At 51.1% G+C, this 17,623-nt stretch overlaps 1 protein-coding gene across 1 annotated transcript in view; it reads right to left on the reverse strand.

Annotated features, from left to right (window-relative positions):
* Window positions 1-17,623, reverse strand: part of LOC139251753 (C-type lectin domain family 12 member B-like) — a 131,438-nt gene that overhangs the window by 64,686 nt on the left and 49,129 nt on the right. The window lies entirely within an intron of this gene.

Raw genomic sequence — 17,623 nt, forward strand, 5'->3', positions numbered from 1 at the left:
GGGAGCTTTACTCTGTATCTAACCCGTGCTGTACCTGCCCTGGGAGTTTTTGATGGGACAGTGTAGAGGGAGCTTTACTCTGTATTTAACCCCATGCTGTACCTGCCTTGGGAGTGTTTGATGGGACAGTGTAGAGGGAGCTTTACTCTGTATCTAACCCCCTGTACCTGCCCTGGGAGTGTTTGATGGGACAGTGTAGAGGGAGCTTTACTCTTTATCTAACCCCCTGTACCTGCCCTGGCAGTGTTTGATGGGACAGTGTCGTGCAGAGGGAGCTTTACTCTGTATCTAACCCGTGCTGTACCTGCCCTGGGAGTGTTTGATGGGACAGTGTAGAGGGAGCTTTACTCTGTATCTAACCCCCTGTACCTGCCCTGGGAGTGTTTGATGGGACAGTGTAGAGGCAGCTTTACTCTGTATCTAAACCCCTGTACCTGCCCTCGGATTGTTTGATGCGAAAGTGCAGAGGGAGCTTTACTGTGTATCTAACCCCGTGCTGTACATGCCCAGGGAGTGTTTGATGGACAGTGCAGAGGGAGCTTTACTCAGTATCTAACCCCCTGTACCTGCCCTGGGAGTGTTTGATGGGACAGTGTAGAGGGAGCTTTACTCTATATCTAACCCCCTGTACCTGCCCTGGGAGTGTTTGATGGGACAGTGTAGAGGGAACTTTACTCTGTATCTAACCCCCTGTACCTGCCCTGGGAGTGTTTGATGGGACAGTGCAGAGGGAGCTTTACTCTGTATCTAACACCCTGTACCTGCCCTGGGAGTGTTTGATGGGATACTGTAGAGGGAGTTTTACTCTGTATCTAACCCCCTGTACCTGCCCTGGGAGTGTTTGATGGGACAGTGTAGTGTAGAGGGACCTTTACTCTGTATCTAACCCGTGCTGTACCTGCCCTGGGAGTGTTTGATGGGACAGTGTAGAGGGAGCTTTACACTTTTTCTAACCCCCTGTTCCTGTCCTGGGAGTGTTTGATGAGACAGTGTAGAGGGAGCTTTACTCTGTATCTAACCCCCTGTACCTGCCCTGTGTTTGATGGGACAGTGTAGAGAGAGCTTTACTCTGTAGCTAACCCCTGTACCTGCCCTGGGAGTGTTTGATGGGACAGTGTAGAGGGAGCTTTACTCTGTATCTAACGTGCTGTACCTGCCCTGGGAGTGTTTGATGGGACAGTGTAGAGGGAGCTTTACTCTGTATCTAACCCCCTGTACCTGCCCTGTGTTTGATGGGACAGTGTAGAGGGAACTTTACTCTGTATCTAACCCCATGTACCTGCCCTGGGAGTTTTTGATGGGACAGTGTAGAGGGAGCTTTACTCTATATCTAACCCCCTGTACCTGCCCTGGGAGTGTTTGATGGGACAGTGTAGAGGGGGCTTTACTCTGTATCTAACCCCCTGTACCTGCCCTGTGTTTGATGGGACAGTGTAGAGGGAACTTTACTCTATATCTAACCCCATGTACCTGCCCTGGGAGTGTTTGATGGGACAGTGTAGAGGGAGCTTTACTCTGTATCTAACCCCCTGTACCTGCCCTGGGAGTGTTTGATGCGAAAGTGCAGAGGGAGCTTTACTCTGTATCTAACCCCGTGCTGTACCTGTCCTGGGAGTGTTTGATGGGACAGTGGAGAGGGAGCTTTACTCTGTATCTAACCCCATGTACCTGCACTGGGAGTGTTTGATGGGACAGTGCAGAGGGAGCTTTACTCTGTATCTAACACCCTGTTCCTGCCCTGGGAGTGTTTGATGGAACAGTGCAGAGGGAGCTTTACTCTGTATCTAACCCCCTGTACCTGCCCTGGGAGTGTTTGATGGGGACAGTGTAGAGGGAGCTTTACGCTGAATCTAACCCCCTGTACCTACCCTGGGAGTGTTTGATGGAACAGTGCAGAGGGAGCTTTACTCTGTATCTAACCCCATGTACCTGCCCTGGGAGTGTTTGATGGGACAGTGTAGAGGGAGCTTTATTCTGTATCTAACACCCTGTTCCTGCCCTGGGAGTGTTTGATGGGACAATGTCGAGGGAGCTTTACTCTGTATCTAACCCCGTGATGTACCTGCCCTGGGAATGTTTGATGGGACAGTGTAGAGGGAGCTTTACTCTGTATCTAACCCCCTGTACCTGCCCTGGGAGTGTTTGATGGGACAGTGTAGAGGGAGTTTCACTCTATATCGAACCCCCTGTACCTGCCATGGGAGTGTTTGATGGGACAGTGTAGAGGGAGCTTCACTCTGTATCTAACCCCCTGTACCTGCCCTGGGAGTGTTTGATGGGACAGTGTAGAGGGAGTTTTACTCTGTATCTAACCCCCTGTACCTGCCCTGGGAGTGTTTGATGGGACAGTGTAGAGGGGGCTTTACTCTGTATCTAACCTCCTGTACCTGCCCTGTGATTATTTGATGGGACAGTGTAGAGGAAGCTTTACTCTGTATCTAACCCCCTGTACCTGCCCTGGGAGTGTTTGATGGGACAGTGCAGAGGGAGCTTTACTCTGTATCTAACCCCCTGAACCTACCCTGGGAGTGCTTGATGGGACAGTGTAGAGGGAGCTTTACTCTGTATCGAACCCCATGTACCTGCCCTGGGAGTGTTTGATGGGACAGTGTAGAAGGAGCTTTACTCTGTATCTAACCCCCTGTACCTGCCCTGGAAGTGTTTGATGGGGACAGTGTAGAGGGAGCTTTACGCTGTATCTAACCCCGTGATGTACCTGCCCTGGGAATGTTTGATGGGACAGTGCAGAGGGAACTTTACTCTGTATCTAACCCCCTGTACCTGCCCTGGGAGTGTTTGATGGGACAGTGTAGAGGGAGTTTTACTCTATATCTAACCCCCTGTACCTGCCCTGGGAGTGTTTGATGGGACAGTGTTGAAGGAGCTTTACTCTGTATCTAACCCCCTGTACCTGCCCTGGGAGTGTTTGATGGGACAGTGTAGAGGGAGCTTTACTCTGTATCTAACCCGTGCTGTACCTGCCCTGGGAGTTTTTGATGGGACAGTGTAGAGGGAGCTTTACTCTGTATTTAACCCCATGCTGTACCTGCCTTGGGAGTGTTTGATGGGACAGTGTAGAGGGAGCTTTACTCTGTATCTAACCCCCTGTACCTGCCCTGGGAGTGTTTGATGGGACAGTGTAGAGGGAGCTTTACTCTTTATCTAACCCCCTGTACCTGCCCTGGCAGTGTTTGATGGGACAGTGTCGTGCAGAGGGAGCTTTACTCTGTATCTAACCCGTGCTGTACCTGCCCTGGGAGTGTTTGATGGGACAGTGTAGAGGGAGCTTTACTCTGTATCTAACCCCCTGTACCTGCCCTGGGAGTGTTTGATGGGACAGTGTAGAGGCAGCTTTACTCTGTATCTAAACCCCTGTACCTGCCCTCGGATTGTTTGATGCGAAAGTGCAGAGGGAGCTTTACTGTGTATCTAACCCCGTGCTGTACATGCCCAGGGAGTGTTTGATGGACAGTGCAGAGGGAGCTTTACTCAGTATCTAACCCCCTGTACCTGCCCTGGGAGTGTTTGATGGGACAGTGTAGAGGGAACTTTACTCTGTATCTAACCCCCTGTACCTGCCCTGGGAGTGTTTGATGGGACAGTGCAGAGGGAGCTTTACTCTGTATCTAACACCCTGTACCTGCCCTGGGAGTGTTTGATGGGATACTGTAGAGGGAGTTTTACTCTGTATCTAACCCCCTGTACCTGCTCTGGGAGTGTTTGATGGGACAGTGTAGTGTAGAGGGACCTTTACTCTGTATCTAACCCGTGCTGTACCTGCCCTGGGAGTGTTTGATGGGACAGTGTAGAGGGAGCTTTACTCTGTATCTAACCCCGTGCTGTACCTGTCCTGGGAGTGTTTGATGGGACAGTGTAGAGGGAGCTTTACTCTGTATCTAACCCCATGTACTTGCCCTGGGAGTGTTTGATGGGACAGTGTAGAGGGAGCTTTACTCTTTTTCTAACCCCCTGTTCCTGTCCTGGGAGTGTTTGATGAGACAGTGTAGAGGGAGCTTTACTCTGTATCTAACCCCCTGTACCTGCCCTGTGTTTGATGGGACAGTGTAGAGAGAGCTTTACTCTGTAGCTAACCCCTGTACCTGCCCTGGGAGTGTTTGATGGGACAGTGTAGAGGGAGCTTTACTCTGTATCTAACGTGCTGTACCTGCCCTGGGAGTGTTTGATGGGACAGTGTAGAGGGAGCTTTACTCTGTATCTAACCCCCTGTACCTGCCCTGTGTTTGATGGGACAGTGTAGAGGGAACTTTACTCTGTATCTAACCCCATGTACCTGCCCTGGGAGTTTTTGATGGGACAGTGTAGAGGGAGCTTTACTCTATATCTAACCCCCTGTACCTGCCCTGGGAGTGTTTGATGGGACAGTGTAGAGGGGGCTTTACTCTGTATCTAACCCCCTGTACCTGCCCTGTGTTTGATGGGACAGTGTAGAGGGAACTTTACTCTGTATCTAACCCCATGTACCTGCCCTGGGAGTGTTTGATGGGACAGTGTAGAGGGAGCTTTACTCTATATCTAACCCCCTGTACCTGCCCTGGGAGTGTTTGATGGGACAGTGTAGAGGGAACTTTACTCTGTATCTAACCCCCTGTACCTGCCCTGGGAGTGTTTGATGGGACAGTGCAGAGGGAGCTTTACTCTGTATCTAACCCCCTGTACCTGCCCTGGGATTGTTTGATGGGACAGTGTAGTGTAGAGGGAGCTTTACTCTCTATCTAACCCGTGCTGTACCTGCCCTGGGAGTGTTTGATGGGACAGTGTAGAGGGAGCTTTACTCTGTATCTAACCCCATGTACCTGCCCTGGGAGTGTTGATGGGACAGTGCAGAGGGAGCTTTACTCTGTATCTAATACTCTGTTCCTGCCCTGGGAGTGTTTGATGGGGCAGTGCAGAGGGAGCTTTACGCTGAATCTAACCCCCTGTACCTACCCTGGGAGTGTTTGATGGGACAGTGTCGAGGGAGCTTTACTCTGTATCTAACCCCGTGATGTACCTGCCCTGGGAATGTTTGATGGGACAGTGTAGAGGGAGCTTTACTCTGTATCTAACCCCCTGTACCTGCCCTGGGAGTGTTTGATGGGACAGTGTAGAGGGAGTTTTACTCTATATCTAACCCCCTGTACCTGCCATGGAAGTGTTTGATGGGACAGTGTAGAGGGAGCTTTACTCTGTATCTAACCCCCTGTACCTGCCCTGGGAGTGTTTGATGGGACAGTGTAGAGGGAGCTTTACTCTGTATCTAACCCCATGTACCTGCCCTGGGAGTGTTTGATGGGACAGTGTAGAGGGAGCTTCACTCTGTATCTAACCCCCTGTACCTGCCCTGGGAGTGTTTGATGGGACAGTGTTGAAGGAGCTTTACTCTGTATCTAACCCCCTGTACCTGCCCTGGGAGTGTTTGATGGGACAGTGTAGAGGGAGCTTTACTCTGTATCTAACCCGTGCTGTTCCTGCCCTGGGAGTTTTTGATGGGACAGTGTAGAGGGAGCTTCACTCTGTATCTAACCCCCTGTACCTGTCCTGGGAGTGTTTGATGGGACAGTGTAGTGTAGAGGAAGCTTTACTCTGTATCTAACCCGTGCTGTAAGTGCCCTGGGAGTGTTTGATGGGACAGTGTAGAGGGAGCTTTGCTCTGTATCTAACCCCCTGTACCTGCCCTGGGAGTGTTTGATGGGACAGTGTAGAGGGAGCTTTACTCTGTATCTAACCCCCTGTACCTGCCCTGGGAGTGTTTGATGCGAAAGTGCAGAGGGAGCTTTACTCTGTATCTAACCCCGTGCTGTACCTGTCCTGGGAGTGTTTGATGGGACAGTGCAGAGGGAGCTTTACTCTGTATCTAACACCCTGTTCCTGCCCTGGGAGTGTTTGATGGAACAGTGCAGAGGGAGCTTTACTCTGTATCTAACCCCCTGTACCTGCCCTGGGAGTGTTTGATGGGGACAGTGTAGAGGGAGCTTTACGCTGAATCTAACCCCCTGTACCTACCCTGGGAGTGTTTGATGGAACAGTGTAGAGGGAGCTTTACTCTGTATCTAACCCCATGTACCTGCCCTGGGAGTGTTTGATGGGACAGTGTAGAGGGAGCTTTATTCTGTATCTAACACCCTGTTCCTGCCCTGGGAGTGTTTGATGGGACAATGTCGAGGGAGCTTTACTCTGTATCTAACCCCGTGATGTACCTGCCCTGGGAATGTTTGATGGGACAGTGTAGAGGGAGCTTTACTCTGTATCTAACCCCCTGTACCTGCCCTGGGAGTGTTTGATGGGACAGTGTAGAGGGAGTTTCACTCTATATCGAACCCCCTGTACCTACCATGGGAGTGTTTGATGGGACAGTGTAGAGGGAGCTTCACTCTGTATCTAACCCCCTGTACCTGCCCTGGGAGTGTTTGATGGGACAGTGTAGAGGGAGTTTTACTCTGTATCTAACCCCCTGTACCTGCCCTGGGAGTTTTTGATGGGACAGTGTAGAGGGGGCTTTACTCTGTATCTAACCTCCTGTACCTGCCCTGTGATTATTTGATGGGACAGTGTAGAGGAAGCTTTACTCTGTATCTAACCCCCTGTACCTGCCCTGGGAGTGTTTGATGGGACAGTGTAGAGGGAGCTTTACTCTGTATCGAACCCCATGTACCTGCCCTGGGAGTGTTTGATGGGACAGTGTAGAAGGAGCTTTACTCTGTATCTAACCCCCTGTACCTGCCCTGGAAGTGTTTGATGGGGACAGTGTAGAGGGAGCTTTACGCTGTATCTAACCCCGTGATGAACCTGCCCTGGGAATGTTTGATGGGACAGTGCAGAGGGAACTTTACTCTGTATCTAACCCCCTGTACCTGCCCTGGGAGTGTTTGATGGGACAGTGTAGAGGGAGTTTTACTCTATATCTAACCCCCTGTACCTGCCATGGGAGTGTTTAATGGGACAGTTTAGAGGGAGCTTTACTCTGTGTCTAACCCCCTGTACCTGCCCTGGGAGTGTTTGATGGGACAGTGTAGAGGGAGCTTTACTCTGTATCTAACCCCCTGTACCTGTCCTGGGATTGTTTGATGGGACAGTGGAGAGGGAGCTTTACTCTGTATCTAACCCCCTGTACCTGCCCTGGGAGTGTTTGATGGGACAGCATAGAGGGCATTTACTATGTATCTAACCCCCTGTACCTGCCCTGGGAGTGTTTGATGGGACAGTGTAGAGGGAGCTTTATCTGAATCTAACCCCCTGTACCTGCCCTGGGAGTGTTTGATGGGACAGTGCAGAGGGAGCTTTACTCTGTATCTAACCCCCTGTACCTGCCCTGGGAGTGTTTGATGGGACAGTGTAGAGGGAGCTTTACTCTGTATCTAACCCCCTGTACCTGCCCTGGGAGTGTTTGATGGGACAGTGTAGAGGGAGCTTTACTCTGTATCTAACCCCCTGTACCTGCCCTGGGAGTGTTTGATGGGACAGTGTAGAGGGAGCTTTACTCTTTATCTAACCCCCTGTACCTGCCCTGGCAGTGTTTGATGGGACAGTGTCGTGCAGAGGGAGCTTTACTCTGTATCTAACCCGTGCTGTACCTGCCCTGGGAGTGTTTGATGGGACAGTGTAGAGGGAGCTTTACTCTGTATCTAACCCCCTGTACCTGCCCTGGGAGTGTTTGATGGGACAGTGTAGAGGCAGCTTTACTCTGTATCTAAACCCCTGTACCTGCCCTCGGATTGTTTGATGCAAAAGTGCAGAGGGAGCTTTACTGTGTATCTAACCCCGTGCTGTACATGCCCAGGGAGTGTTTGATGGACAGTGCAGAGGGAGCTTTACTCAGTATCTAACCCCCTGTACCTGCCCTGGGAGTGTTTGATGGGACAGTGTAGAGGGAGCTTTACTCTATATCTAACCCCCTGTACCTGCCCTGGGAGTGTTTGATGGGACAGTGTAGAGGGAACTTTACTCTGTATCTAACCCCCTGTACCTGCCCTGGGAGTGTTTGATGGGACAGTGCAGAGGGAGCTTTACTCTGTATCTAACACCCTGTACCTGCCCTGGGAGTGTTTGATGGGACAGTGCAGAGAGAACTTTACTCTGTATCTAACCCCGTGCTGCACCTGCCCTGGGAGTGTTTGATGGGATACTGTAGAGGGAGTTTTACTCTGTATCTAACCCCCTGTACCTGCCCTGGGAGTGTTTGATGGGACAGTGTAGTGTAGAGGGACCTTTACTCTGTATCTAACCCGTGCTGTACCTGCCCTGGGAGTGTTTGATGGGACAGTGTAGAGGGAGCTTTACTCTGTATCTAACCCCGTGCTGTACCTGTCCTGGGAGTGTTTGATGGGACAGTGTAGAGGGAGCTTTACTCTGTATCTAACCCCATGTACTTGCCCTGGGAGTGTTTGATGGGACAGTGTAGAGGGAGCTTTACTCTTTTTCTAACGTGCTGTACCTGCCCTGGGAGTGTTTGATGGGACAGTGTAGAGGGAGCTTTACTCTGTATCTAACCCCCTGTACCTGCCCTGTGTTTGATGGGACAGTGTAGAGGGAACTTTACTCTGTATCTAACCCCATGTACCTGCCCTGGGAGTTTTTGATGGGACAGTGTAGAGGGAGCTTTACTCTATATCTAACCCCCTGTACCTGCCCTGGGAGTGTTTGATGGGACAGTGTAGAGGGGGCTTTACTCTGTATCTAACCCCCTGTACCTGCCCTGTGTTTGATGGGACAGTGTAGAGGGAACTTTACTCTGTATCTAACCCCATGTACCTGCCCTGGGAGTGTTTGATGGGACAGTGTAGAGGGAGCTTTACTCTATATCTAACCCCCTGTACCTGCCCTGGGAGTGTTTGATGGGACAGTGTAGACGGAACTTTACTCTGTATCTAACCCCCTGTACCTGCCCTGGGAGTGTTTGATGGGACAGTGCAGAGGGAGCTTTACTCTGTATCTAACCCCCTGTACCTGCCCTGGGATTGTTTGATGGGACAGTGTAGTGTAGAGGGAGCTTTACTCTCTATCTAACCCGTGCTGTACCTGCCCTGGGAGTGTTTGATGGGACAGTGTAGAGGGAGCTTTACTCTGTATCTAACCCCATGTACCTGCCCTGGGAGTGTTGATGGGACAGTGCAGAGGGAGCTTTACTCTGTATCTAATACTCTGTTCCTGCCCTGGGAGTGTTTGATGGGGCAGTGCAGAGGGAGCTTTACGATGAATCTAACCCCCTGTACCTACCCTGGGAGTGTTTGATGGGACAGTGTCGAGGGAGCTTTACTCTGTATCTAACCCCGTGATGTACCTGCCCTGGGAATGTTTGATGGGACAGTGTAGAGGGAGCTTTACTCTGTATCTAACCCCCTGTACCTGCCCTGGGAGTGTTTGATGGGACAGTGTAGAGGGAGTTTTACTCTATATCTAACCCCCTGTACCTGCCATGGAAGTGTTTGATGGGACAGTGTAGAGGGAGCTTTACTCTGTATCTAACCCCCTGTACCTGCCCTGGGAGTGTTTGATGGGACAGTGTAGAGGGAGCTTTACTCTGTATCTAACCCCATGTACCTGCCCTGGGAGTGTTTGATGGGACAGTGTAGAGGGAGCTTCACTCTGTATCTAACCCCCTGTACCTGTCCTGGGATTGTTTGATGGGACAGTGGAGAGGGAGCTTTACTCTGTATCTAACCCCCTGTACCTGCCCTGGGAGTGTTTGATGGGACAGCATAGAGGGCATTTACTATGTATCTAACCCCCTGTACCTGCCCTGGGAGTGTTTGATGGGACAGTGTAGAGGGAGCTTTATCTGAATCTAACCCCCTGTACCTGCCCTGGGAGTGTTTGATGGGACAGTGCAGAGGGAGCTTTACTCTGTATCTAACCCCCTGTACCTGCCCTGGGAGTGTTTGATGGGACAGTGTAGAGGGAGCTTTACTCTGTATCTAACCCCCTGTACCTGCCCTGGGAGTGTTTGATGGGACAGTGTAGAGGGAGCTTTACTCTGTATCTAACCCCCTGTACCTGCCCTGGGAGTGTTTGATGGGACAGTGTAGAGGGAGCTTTACTCTTTATCTAACCCCCTGTACCTGCCCTGGCAGTGTTTGATGGGACAGTGTCGTGCAGAGGGAGCTTTACTCTGTATCTAACCCGTGCTGTACCTGCCCTGGGAGTGTTTGATGGGACAGTGTAGAGGGAGCTTTACTCTGTATCTAACCCCCTGTACCTGCCCTGGGAGTGTTTGATGGGACAGTGTAGAGGCAGCTTTACTCTGTATCTAAACCCCTGTACCTGCCCTCGGATTGTTTGATGCAAAAGTGCAGAGGGAGCTTTACTGTGTATCTAACCCCGTGCTGTACATGCCCAGGGAGTGTTTGATGGACAGTGCAGAGGGAGCTTTACTCAGTATCTAACCCCCTGTACCTGCCCTGGGAGTGTTTGATGGGACAGTGTAGAGGGAGCTTTACTCTATATCTAACCCCCTGTACCTGCCCTGGGAGTGTTTGATGGGACAGTGTAGAGGGAACTTTACTCTGTATCTAACCCCCTGTACCTGCCCTGGGAGTGTTTGATGGGACAGTGCAGAGGGAGCTTTACTCTGTATCTAACACCCTGTACCTGCCCTGGGAGTGTTTGATGGGACAGTGCAGAGAGAACTTTACTCTGTATCTAACCCCGTGCTGCACCTGCCCTGGGAGTGTTTGATGGGATACTGTAGAGGGAGTTTTACTCTGTATCTAACCCCCTGTACCTGCCCTGGGAGTGTTTGATGGGACAGTGTAGTGTAGAGGGACCTTTACTCTGTATCTAACCCGTGCTGTACCTGCCCTGGGAGTGTTTGATGGGACAGTGTAGAGGGAGCTTTACTCTGTATCTAACCCCGTGCTGTACCTGTCCTGGGAGTGTTTGATGGGACAGTGTAGAGGGAGCTTTACTCTGTATCTAACCCCATGTACTTGCCCTGGGAGTGTTTGATGGGACAGTGTAGAGGGAGCTTTACTCTTTTTCTAACCCCCTGTTCCTGTCCTGGGAGTGTTTGATGAGACAGTGTAGAGGGAGCTTTACTCTGTATCTAACCCCCTGTACCTGCCCTGTGTTTGATGGGACAGTGTAGAGAGAGCTTTACTCTGTAGCTAACCCCTGTACCTGCCCTGGGAGTGTTTGATGGGACAGTGTAGAGGGAGCTTTACTCTGTATCTAACGTGCTGTACCTGCCCTGGGAGTGTTTGATGGGACAGTGTAGAGGGAGCTTTACTCTGTATCTAACCCCCTGTACCTGCCCTGTGTTTGATGGGACAGTGTAGAGGGAACTTTACTCTGTATCTAACCCCATGTACCTGCCCTGGGAGTTTTTGATGGGACAGTGTAGAGGGAGCTTTACTCTATATCTAACCCCCTGTACCTGCCCTGGGAGTGTTTGATGGGACAGTGTAGAGGGGGCTTTACTCTGTATCTAACCCCCTGTACCTGCCCTGTGTTTGATGGGACAGTGTAGAGGGAACTTTACTCTGTATCTAACCCCATGTACCTGCCCTGGGAGTGTTTGATGGGACAGTGTAGAGGGAGCTTTACTCTATATCTAACCCCCTGTACCTGCCCTGGGAGTGTTTGATGGGACAGTGTAGAGGGAACTTTACTCTGTATCTAACCCCCTGTACCTGCCCTGGGAGTGTTTGATGGGACAGTGCAGAGGGAGCTTTACTCTGTATCTAACCCCCTGTACCTGCCCTGGGATTGTTTGATGGGACAGTGTAGTGTAGAGGGAGCTTTACTCTCTATCTAACCCGTGCTGTACCTGCCCTGGGAGTGTTTGATGGGACAGTGTAGAGGGAGCTTTACTCTGTATCTAACCCCATGTACCTGCCCTGGGAGTGTTGATGGGACAGTGCAGAGGGAGCTTTACTCTGTATCTAATACTCTGTTCCTGCCCTGGGAGTGTTTGATGGGGCAGTGCAGAGGGAGCTTTACGATGAATCTAACCCCCTGTACCTACCCTGGGAGTGTTTGATGGGACAGTGTCGAGGGAGCTTTACTCTGTATCTAACCCCGTGATGTACCTGCCCTGGGAATGTTTGATGGGACAGTGTAGAGGGAGCTTTACTCTGTATCTAACCCCCTGTACCTGCCCTGGGAGTGTTTGATGGGACAGTGTAGAGGGAGTTTTACTCTATATCTAACCCCCTGTACCTGCCATGGAAGTGTTTGATGGGACAGTGTAGAGGGAGCTTTACTCTGTATCTAACCCCCTGTACCTGCCCTGGGAGTGTTTGATGGGACAGTGTAGAGGGAGCTTTACTCTGTATCTAACCCCATGTACCTGCCCTGGGAGTGTTTGATGGGACAGTGTAGAGGGAGCTTCACTCTGTATCTAACCCCCTGTACCTGCCCTGGGAGTGTTTGATGGGACAGTGTTGAAGGAGCTTTACTCTGTATCTAACCCCCTGTACCTGCCCTGGGAGTGTTTGATGGGACAGTGTAGAGGGAGCTTTACTCTGTATCTAACCCGTGCTGTTCCTGCCCTGGGAGTTTTTGATGGGACAGTGTAGAGGGAGCTTCACTCTGTATCTAACCCCCTGTACCTGTCCTGGGAGTGTTTGATGGGACAGTGTAGTGTAGAGGAAGCTTTACTCTGTATCTAACCCGTGCTGTAAGTGCCCTGGGAGTGTTTGATGGGACAGTGTAGAGGGAGCTTTGCTCTGTATCTAACCCCATGTACCTGCCCTGGGAGTGTTTGATGGGACAGTGTAGAGGGAGCTTTACTCTGTATCTAACCCCCTGTACCTGCCCTGGGAGTGTTTGATGCGAAAGTGCAGAGGGAGCTTTACTCTGTATCTAACCCCGTGCTGTACCTGTCCTGGGAGTGTTTGATGGGACAGTGGAGAGGGAGCTTTACTCTGTATCTAACCCCATGTACCTGCACTGGGAGTGTTTGATGGGACAGTGCAGAGGGAGCTTTACTCTGTATCTAACACCCTGTTCCTGCCCTGGGAGTGTTTGATGGAACAGTGCAGAGGGAGCTTTACTCTGTATCTAACCCCCTGTACCTGCCCTGGGAGTGTTTGATGGGGACAGTGTAGAGGGAGCTTTACGCTGAATCTAACCCCCTGTACCTACCCTGGGAGTGTTTGATGGAACAGTGTAGAGGGAGCTTTACTCTGTATCTAACCCCATGTACCTGCCCTGGGAGTGTTTGATGGGACAGTGTAGAGGGAGCATTATTCTGTATCTAACACCCTGTTCCTGCCCTGGGAGTGTTTGATGGGACAATGTCGAGGGAGCTTTACTCTGTATCTAACCCCGTGATGTACCTGCCCTGGGAATGTTTGATGGGACAGTGTAGAGGGAGCTTTACTCTGTATCTAACCCCCTGTACCTGCCCTGGGAGTGTTTGATGGGACAGTGTAGAGGGAGTTTCACTCTATATCGAACCCCCTGTACCTGCCATGGGAGTGTTTGATGGGACAGTGTAGAGGGAGCTTCACTCTGTATCTAACCCCCTGTACCTGCCCTGGGAGTGTTTGATGGGACAGTGTAGAGGGAGTTTTACTCTGTATCTAACCCCCTGTACCTGCCCTGGGAGTGTTTGATGGGACAGTGTAGAGGGGGCTTTACTCTGTATCTAACCTCCTGTACCTGCCCTGTGATTATTTGATGGGACAGTGTAGAGGAAGCTTTACTCTGTATCTAACCCCCTGTACCTGCCCTGGGAGTGTTTGATGGGACAGTGCAGAGAGAGCTTTACTCTGTATCTAACCCCCTGAACCTACCCTGGGAGTGCTTGATGGGACAGTGTAGAGGGAGCTTTACTCTGTATCGAACCCCATGTAACTGCCCTGGGAGTGTTTGATGGGACAGTGTAGAAGGAGCTTTACTCTGTATCTAACCCCCTGTACCTGCCCTGGAAGTGTTTGATGGGGACAGTGTAGAGGGAGCTTTACGCTGTATCTAACCCCGTGATGTACCTGCCCTGGGAATGTTTGATGGGACAGTGCAGAGGGAACTTTACTCTGTATCTAACCCCCTGTACCTGCCCTGGGAGTGTTTGATGGGACAGTGTAGAGGGAGTTTTACTCTATATCTAACCCCCTGTACCTGCCATGGGAGTGTTTAATGGGACAGTTTAGAGGGAGCTTTACTCTGTATCTAACCCCCTGTACCTGCCCTGGGAGTGTTTGATGGGACAGTGTAGAGGGAGTTTTACTCTATATCTAACCCCCTGTACCTGCCATGGAAGTGTTTGATGGGACAGTGTAGAGGGAGCTTTACTCTGTATCTAACCCCCTGTACCTGCCCTGGGAGTGTTTGATGGGACAGTGTAGAGGGAGCTTTACTCTGTATCTAACCCCATGTACCTGCCCTGGGAGTGTTTGATGGGACAGTGTAGAGGGAGCTTCACTCTGTATCTAACCCCCTGTACCTGCCCTGGGAGTGTTTGATGGGACAGTGTTGAAGGAGCTTTACTCTGTATCTAACCCCCTGTACCTGCCCTGGGAGTGTTTGATGGGACAGTGTAGAGGGAGCTTTACTCTGTATCTAACCCGTGCTGTTCCTGCCCTGGGAGTTTTTGATGGGACAGTGTAGAGGGAGCTTCACTCTGTATCTAACCCCCTGTACCTGTCCTGGGAGTGTTTGATGGGACAGTGTAGTGTAGAGGAAGCTTTACTCTGTATCTAACCCGTGCTGTAAGTGCCCTGGGAGTGTTTGATGGGACAGTGTAGAGGGAGCTTTGCTCTGTATCTAACCCCATGTACCTGCCCTGGGAGTGTTTGATGGGACAGTGTAGAGGGAGCTTTACTCTGTATCTAACCCCCTGTACCTGCCCTGGGAGTGTTTGATGCGAAAGTGCAGAGGGAGCTTTACTCTGTATCTAACCCCGTGCTGTACCTGTCCTGGGAGTGTTTGATGGGACAGTGGAGAGGGAGCTTTACTCTGTATCTAACCCCATGTACCTGCACTGGGAGTGTTTGATGGGACAGTGCAGAGGGAGCTTTACTCTGTATCTAACACCCTGTTCCTGCCCTGGGAGTGTTTGATGGAACAGTGCAGAGGGAGCTTTACTCTGTATCTAACCCCCTGTACCTGCCCTGGGAGTGTTTGATGGGGACAGTGTAGAGGGAGCTTTACGCTGAATCTAACCCCCTGTACCTACCCTGGGAGTGTTTGATGGAACAGTGTAGAGGGAGCTTTACTCTGTATCTAACCCCATGTACCTGCCCTGGGAGTGTTTGATGGGACAGTGTAGAGGGAGCATTATTCTGTATCTAACACCCTGTTCCTGCCCTGGGAGTGTTTGATGGGACAATGTCGAGGGAGCTTTACTCTGTATCTAACCCCGTGATGTACCTGCCCTGGGAATGTTTGATGGGACAGTGTAGAGGGAGCTTTACTCTGTATCTAACCCCCTGTACCTGCCCTGGGAGTGTTTGATGGGACAGTGTAGAGGGAGTTTCACTCTATATCGAACCCCCTGTACCTGCCATGGGAGTGTTTGATGGGACAGTGTAGAGGGAGCTTCACTCTGTATCTAACCCCCTGTACCTGCCCTGGGAGTGTTTGATGGGACAGTGTAGAGGGAGTTTTACTCTGTATCTAACCCCCTGTACCTGCCCTGGGAGTGTTTGATGGGACAGTGTAGAGGGGGCTTTACTCTGTATCTAACCTCCTGTACCTGCCCTGTGATTATTTGATGGGACAGTGTAGAGGAAGCTTTACTCTGTATCTAACCCCCTGTACCTGCCCTGGGAGTGTTTGATGGGACAGTGCAGAGAGAGCTTTACTCTGTATCTAACCCCCTGAACCTACCCTGGGAGTGCTTGATGGGACAGTGTAGAGGGAGCTTTACTCTGTATCGAACCCCATGTAACTGCCCTGGGAGTGTTTGATGGGACAGTGTAGAAGGAGCTTTACTCTGTATCTAACCCCCTGTACCTGCCCTGGAAGTGTTTGATGGGGACAGTGTAGAGGGAGCTTTACGCTGTATCTAACCCCGTGATGTACCTGCCCTGGGAATGTTTGATGGGACAGTGCAGAGGGAACTTTACTCTGTATCTAACCCCCTGTACCTGCCCTGGGAGTGTTTGATGGGACAGTGTAGAGGGAGTTTTACTCTATATCTAACCCCCTGTACCTGCCATGGGAGTGTTTAATGGGACAGTTTAGAGGGAGCTTTACTCTGTGTCTAACCCCCTGTACCTGCCCTGGGAGTGTTTGATGGGACAGTGTAGAGGGAGCTTTACTCTGTATCTAACCCCCTGTACCTGTCCTGGGATTGTTTGATGGGACAGTGGAGAGGGAGCTTTACTCTGTATCTAACCCCCTGTACCTGCCCTGGGAGTGTTTGATGGGACAGCATAGAGGGCATTTACTATGTATCTAACCCCCTGTACCTGCCCTGGGAGTGTTTGATGGGACAGCATAGAGGGCATTTACTATGTATCTAACCCCCTGTACCTGCCCTGGGAGTGTTTGATGGGACAGTGTAGAGGGAGCTTTATCTGAATCTAACCCCCTGTACCTGCCCTTGGAGTGTTTGATGGGACAGTGCAGAGGGAGCTTTACTCTGTATCTAACCCCCTGTACCTGCCCTGGGAGTGTTTGATGGGACAGTGTAGAGGGAGCTTTACTCTGTATCTAACCCCCTGTACCTGCCCTGGGAGTGTTTGATGGGACAGTGTAGAGGGAGCTTTACTCTGTATCTAACCCGTGCTGTACCTGCCCTGGGAGTGTTTGATGGGACAGTGTAGAGGGAGCTTTACTCTGTATCTAACCCCCTGTACCTGCCCTGGGAGTGTTTGATGGGACAGTGGAGAGGGAGCTTTACTCTGTATCTAACCCCTGTACCTGCCCTGGGAGTGTTTGATGGGACAGCGTAGAGGGCATTTACTATGTATCTAACCCCCTGTACCTGCCCTGGGAGTGTTTGATGGGACAGTGTAGAGGGAGCTTTATCTGAATCTAACCCCCTGTACCTGCCCTGGGAGTGTTTTATGGGACAGTGCAGAGGGAGCTTTACTCTGTATCTAACCCCATGTACCTGCCCTGGGAGTGTTTGATGGGACAGTGCAGAGGGAGCTTTACTCTGTATCTAACACCCTGTTCCTGCCCTGGGAGTGTTTGATGGGACAGTGCAGAGGGAGCTTTACTCTGTATCTAACCCCCTGTACCTGCCCTGGGAGTGTTTGATGGGACAGTGTAGAGGGAGCTTTACTCTGTATCTAACCACCTGTACCAGCCCTGGGAGTGTTTGATGGGGACAGTGTAGAGGGAGCTTTACTCTGTCGCTAACCACCTGTACCTGTCCTGTGAGTGTTTGATGGGACAGTGTAGAGGGAGCTTTACTCTGTATCTAACCACCTGTACCTGCCCTGGGAGTGTTTGATGGACAGTGTAGACGGAGCTTTACTCTGTATCTAACCTCCTGTACCAGCCCTGGGAGTGTTTGATGGGACAGTGTAGAGCGAGCTTTACTCTGTATCTAACCCCATGTACATGCCCTCGGAGTGTTTGCTGGGACAGTGTAGAGGGAGCTTTACTCTGTATCTAACCCCATGTACCTGCCCTGGGAGTGTTTGATGGGGACAGTGTAGAGGGAGCTTTACGCTGAATCTAACCCCCTGTACCTACCCTGATAGTGTTTGATGGGACAGTGTAGAGGGAG

The sequence above is a fragment of the Pristiophorus japonicus genome, unplaced genomic scaffold, assembly GCF_044704955.1.
Source record: "Pristiophorus japonicus isolate sPriJap1 unplaced genomic scaffold, sPriJap1.hap1 HAP1_SCAFFOLD_440, whole genome shotgun sequence".
Taxonomy (NCBI): Eukaryota; Metazoa; Chordata; class Chondrichthyes; family Pristiophoridae; genus Pristiophorus; species Pristiophorus japonicus.